Here is a 6,251-nt window from a genome sequence, read left to right on the forward strand (position 1 = left end):
AACCTTTTCCCAGCTACAAATCCTTTCTGAAGAAGGGTCACTGGACCTGAAACATTAACTTTGACTTCTCTTAACAGATGCTGTCTGAGCTTTTCCATGATGAAGAGGACTGGGGTGGACAAAGTTATAAATCACACAACACCAGGTTATAGTCTAACAGGTTTATTTGAAAATACAAGCTTTTGGAGCGTTGCTCCTTTGACAGGTAGCTAGTGGACAGGATCATAGGACACAGAATTTGTAGTAAATGATCATAGCATCATACTCTGATGCGATTATTGAATAAACCTAGAATGTTGTTAATTCTTTAATTACTTAGAGTGGGTTGCAGGTTTCGATTCATTAGCATGTAAATCCCAGAGCTTCCTTCAAGTCACATTCCTGCGATAATTTAAGCTTTTATGGAAAAAAAAGGTGACATCTCAGCTCAGGGGGACAGGTTGGGACAAAGAAATGGCCCTTAAATATTTGCTTCAATAATCACTAGCTACCTGACAAAGGAGCAGTGCTCCGAAAGCTAGTGTTTCCAAATAAACCTGTGGTACTATAACCTGGTGTGGTGTGATTTTTAACTGTATTTTTCCGGTGATTTTGATTTTATTTCTCTCAGTTTCTTATTAATACCATCATTTTCTGAGAGGGTTGAGCATGTGGTGTGTTACATGAAGGACAAGCTGGTTGGACAAGACGAACTTCTAATAGCATTGTTAAACATTTCTATAGAGCCCTTCATAACCTCAGAGCACCCCAAAACACTTCCCAGCAAATGACACATTTTGGTAGTCAGTGCTGTCACGTAGGAAACATGGCATCCAGTTCTCGATCCACAGGAAGCTTCAGAAACTGCAGTGAGACACTGAACAAATGATTGGTTTCATGGGAGTGGACAAAGGAAGCATTGGAAATGCAAAGATCAACATGATTATGCTGCAAGTGCTTTATGTCTACAACATATTGCCTGAGAGTGTGGTGGGGGCTTTCAGGAGGAAGTTAGAATGTTATCTGAAAAGCAAAAATCTTCAAGGTTACAGACAAAATGTGGGACAGTGGTACTTGGTAAGTGTAGTTCCAACAACACTCAAAAATCTTGACACTATCCAGGACAAAGCAGCCGCTTGATTGACATTAAACCCACAAGTATCAATTCCCTCCTCTATCGATGCTCAGTAGCAGCAGTGTGTACCATCTACAAGGTGCACTGCAGAAATTCACTGAAGATCCTCAGACAGCACCTTCCAAGTCAATGACCACTTCCTTCTAGAAGGACCAGGGTGGCAGATACATGGGAACACCACCACCCCCTTCAAATTCCCCTCCAAGCCACTCCCCATCCTGACTCGGTAATGTATCACTGCTGTTCCTTCAGTGTCACTGGGTCAAAATCCTGGAATTCCCTCTCTTAGGGTCTACCTACAGCACATGGACTGCAGCGGTTCAAGATGACAACTCACCCTCACCTCCTCAAGCGGCAACTAGGGACGGACAATAAATACTGCCCCAACCAGTGATGCACTCACTAAGAGTGAATTTTTAAAATGCTGGCATTTCTCATTCAGAGAGCTGAGACGAAGAGCCAATTGGCCTCCTTGTGTGGTTTGACAATTCTGTGATCGCTGTTTGAGACAAACCACTGAGAACATCCCATGCCCTTGAGCAAGTAGTTCCCTGGGATATTTCATCTCTGCCTCACACAGGTTTATCACCACCCTTCCAAGAATGGTACCTTGGTCAGTAGCCCATGATTGGCATCAGGGGATGTGCTCAGGTCTGACTCTGTAGTGAGCCTGAAGCATACAATTCACTGATCAGTAAACATTGTACGAAAGCTGTGAATCACTGTACCATGGACTGCAGTAGTTCACAAAGGCAGCTCATCACCACCTTCTCAAGGGGGCAACTAGAGATGGGCAATAAAGCCAGTTGCACCACGTCCCATGAGTGAAGGAAAAAAAGGACCTAAGTGGTGCATAATGTCCTTCAGGGATGACAGAAACGGTGCGTGACACCACCGATATTTTGTTTATTCACCTTGAAGTGGTTGAGCATGGCATGCGATTGTGAAACAATTTCCACTATAGATTAAAGGGAACTTGAAATAGGCAGTCAGTACACACATCCTGAAACATGTTTGCAAACATTCTTTGCAATTGTTTGAGGTCAGGGTAGAACTTTAAGTGTGGGTCAGAATTAAGAGAAGTTTAGATCATGTTTGATTCTCGGAAAGGGATGAATTCATTTCAGGAATGATTGATGGGACTGAAAGGCAATGTTTACCTAAGCAGACCTCTCATCAGAACTGCTCACTGAGCGAGATTGATTCGCTGTTCAGCGTGATACATGTCCTGATTATTCTGTTTTCAAGAGGTTTGACCTAACTGGGATCTCTCTTGGCTGTTGCCTGGCACTTGTGTGGTGCAAAGGTCACTCACCACATGCCAGCCCAAGCCTGGATATTGTCTGGGTTTTGCTGCATTTGGACAGACACTGCTTGAGTATCTGAGAAGTCGCAAATAGAGCTGAACATTGCGCCATCATCAGCCAACATCCTCATTTCTGTTCTTACAATGGAAGGAGGGTTATTAGGGACACAGGGACAGGAGGAGGCCATTCAGCCCCTCGAGCCTGTTCCACCATTCAATGAGATCATGACTGATCTGTGTCCTAACTCCATATAGCTGCCTTTGGCCTATATCCCTGAATATATTTTCTTAACAAATATTTATCTATCTCAAAATTTTTTTAAAAAGCAAGCGATCCAGCATCCACTGCTGTTTGTGGAAGAGAATTCCAAACCTCTCCCACTCTTTGTGTGTAGAAATGCTTCCTAACATCTCTCCTGAACGCTCTGGCCCGAATGCTCAGACTACGCTCCTAGTTCTAGAATCCCCAAACCGTGGAAAAAAGTTTATCTTTACCTTCCCTGACTATTGCTGTTAATTCCTTGCAGACTTCAATCAGATCACTCCTCAGCCTTATAACTTCTAAATAAACAGGTCTAGTTTGTATACTTGCGGTAATCGAACTCCTGAAGTCCAGGTATCATTCCTCCAAACCTATGCTGTTTTCCCTCCAAGGTCAATCCATCCTTCCTAAGGTGTGGTGCCGATATCGGCTCACAGTGCTCCAAGTGTGGTCTAACCGGGGATTTTTAATACAGTAACTGCAGCATAGTTTCACTGATGTAGGAGCTGCGTGAGGTTGAGGCAAAAAGGAACAGAAAATGCAGGTCTGGCAGCGGCTGTTGAGGGAATGTAGAGTTAACATTTCAAGTCCAATGACCCTTCTTCAGGAGAGCTGGACAGCTGTGCAGGAGTTCCTCAGGGTGATGTCCTTGGCCCAGCCGCCCTCAGCTGCTTCATCAATGTTCCATCACAGAATCGTGGAGTCATACAGTACTGAGACTGCATCAACAACACGATGATAAATCGACACCAGCCCCATGTTTCAGCACTCAGCTCATTGCTTTGAAAACCATGACATTTCAAGTGTTCTTTTTAAAGATTGTGAGGTTTCCTGCCTCAGCTCTCCTCCCAGGCAGCGCATTCCAGAGCCCCTGAGTGAAAATTATTTTCCTCAATTCCCTCTAAATTTATTGCTTTCCTTTAAAATTATACCCCATGTTCTTGATCCTTCAACTGAGGGGAGTAGCAGCTTCCTATCACCCCCCCGTCCATGCCTTAGCTCCCTGTCCTGCTACCTTTAGGGACCTGTGCTATTGCATACTAAGATCTCTCACTTCAGCTACCCCACTCAGTATATTTCTGTTTATTGCACATTCCTTTTACTGTTTAATGTCACACTTATCAGAGTTGAGCTCCATCTGCCCACGTTCCTGCTCCCTCCACTGACCCATCGAGATCATTTTGGAACTTTCAGCTATCCTCTACACTACCCATGATGTGGTCAATGTTTGTGCTATCTGCAAATTTCCCAATTGTGCACCCCCACCACCCTCCCAACACCCACATTCAAGTATCTAGGCTTGAGCTGACACATAGTGCCAGGCAATGACCATTCACAACAAGAGAGAATTGACCCATCACAATTAGCATTCGATGGCATGACCATCTCTGAACACCCCATTATCAACAGCTTGAGGGTTATCATTGACCAGAAACTCAACTGGACTCACCACATAAACACAGCGGCTACAAGAGCAGGTCAGAGCCTGGGAATACTGTAGCGAGTAACTCACCTCCTGACTCCTCAAAGCCTGTCCACCATCTAGGCACAACACAGGAGTGTGATGGAATACTCCCCACTTGCCTGGATGGGGGCAGCTCCAAAACACACACACACACACACACACACACACACAGACATACACACACACACACAGACACACACACACAGACATACACACACACGTGCACACACACAGACACACACACACAGATACACACACAGACACACACACACAGACATACACACACAGACATACACACACACACAGACACACAGACATACACACACGCACACACACACACACACACACACACACAGACACACACACACAGACACACACACACACAGACACACACACACTTCCGCACACACACACACACACACAGACACATACACACGCACACACACAGACACAGACACACACAGACATGCACAAATACACATACACAGACACACATGCACACACAGACACACATACACACACATACAGACACATAGACACATACACACAGTGTTTTGGCTTTTGCTATTGTTTACCTATTATTTACTATCTACGCTGCTTAACTCTGTGATCTGCCTGTATTGTTTGCAAGACAAAGCTTTTCACTGTGCCTCAGTACACGTGCCAATAAATTCAATTCAGTTCAATTCAATTCAACAACACTCAAGAAGCTTGTCACCATCCAAGACAAAGCGGCCTGCTAGATTGGCACCACATCCACAAGCATCCATTCCATCCACCACCGATGCTCAGTAGCAGCAGTGTGTACTATCTACAAGATGCACTGCAGCAGTTCCCCAAAGATCCTCAGACAGCACCTTCAAAACCCACAACCACTTCCATCTAGAAGGACAAGGGCAGCAGATACATGGGAACACCATCACCGTCCTGACCTGGTGTTGATCGATCAAAACCCTGGAGCTTTATCCCTAATAACATTGTGAGTGTACGTACCTTACTCTCACGAAGGCTGAGAGGTTCAAGAAGGCTGATCTCCATCTCTGAATGCTGCTGCAATTTCCTGTTGTGGAATATTACTCCAGAATATGATTCTATCAGGATCAGATCATTTCGCTTGAGGAGTGTGTTATTCTATAGCATTAACTAAAGTCAAACATTAAAAAGGAAAATGGCTCAGTGGTTAGCACTGCTGCCTCACAACGACAGTGACCCGGGTTCAATTTCAGCCTCGGGCGACTGTCTGTGTGGAGTTTGTACATTCTCCCCGTGTCTGTGCTGGTTTCCTCTGGATGCTCTGGTTCCCTCCCACAGCCAAAAATGTGCAGGTCAGGGTGGATTGGCTGTGGGACATACAGGGGAGGGGGGTTTGGTCTGGGTGGGAGTGCTTTTCAGGGAGTCGGTGGGGTGAATGGCCACTGTAGGGATTCTATGATTCTTCAGAGGAAAGCAGGAATAAACAATAAATGCTGACTCAGCCAGCGCTTCCCACAGTCACTGAATACGTGTAACTGGAATAGTAACTCCAGTGGCCCAGTCTATTCCTCTGGGAACATGGGTTCAAATCCAACCATGGACATTGGTGGACTTTGAATTCAATGAATTAATAAATTTCTAATGAAAAGCCAGTCCAAGAATGAGCATGACGACTATTGTCGAAAAACCCACAAGGTTTTCCCTAATGTCCTTTAGGGAAGGAAAATACCGTCCTTACCTGGTCTGGCCTACATGTAACTCCAGGCCCACAGCAACGTGGTTCTCTCTGAAGTGGCTGCAGGAGATACTCAGAACAAGGGCAGTTAGGGATGGGCAAACAAATGTTGACTTTGTCACTAATGCCCAAAGACATAACAAAGAAGAAAATAAAGTTGTATGTGTTCTGTAGAATAAAGCTTGGTAGTCAGGCAGAGTTGCAATCTGCCCAGGAGTGGGGTGGGCTAACATTTATTCTTGGATTGAGATTCTCTTTCATATAAAACAGTAATCAATATCAATTGCTAGCAAAAAGGGAATGGTGTGAAAACATATCCAGTCAGTAATTTCTAAAATGCCATTCATCATTCTCAGTTGTTTTGTCAGGGATATAGGGGGCTGTCTTATTTAGATA

Source organism: Chiloscyllium plagiosum, unplaced genomic scaffold (genome assembly GCF_037043375.1).
Source record: "Chiloscyllium plagiosum isolate Xiang-an unplaced genomic scaffold, Cpla_swu_hap1 HiC_scaffold_4, whole genome shotgun sequence".
NCBI lineage: Eukaryota > Metazoa > Chordata > Chondrichthyes > Orectolobiformes > Hemiscylliidae > Chiloscyllium > Chiloscyllium plagiosum.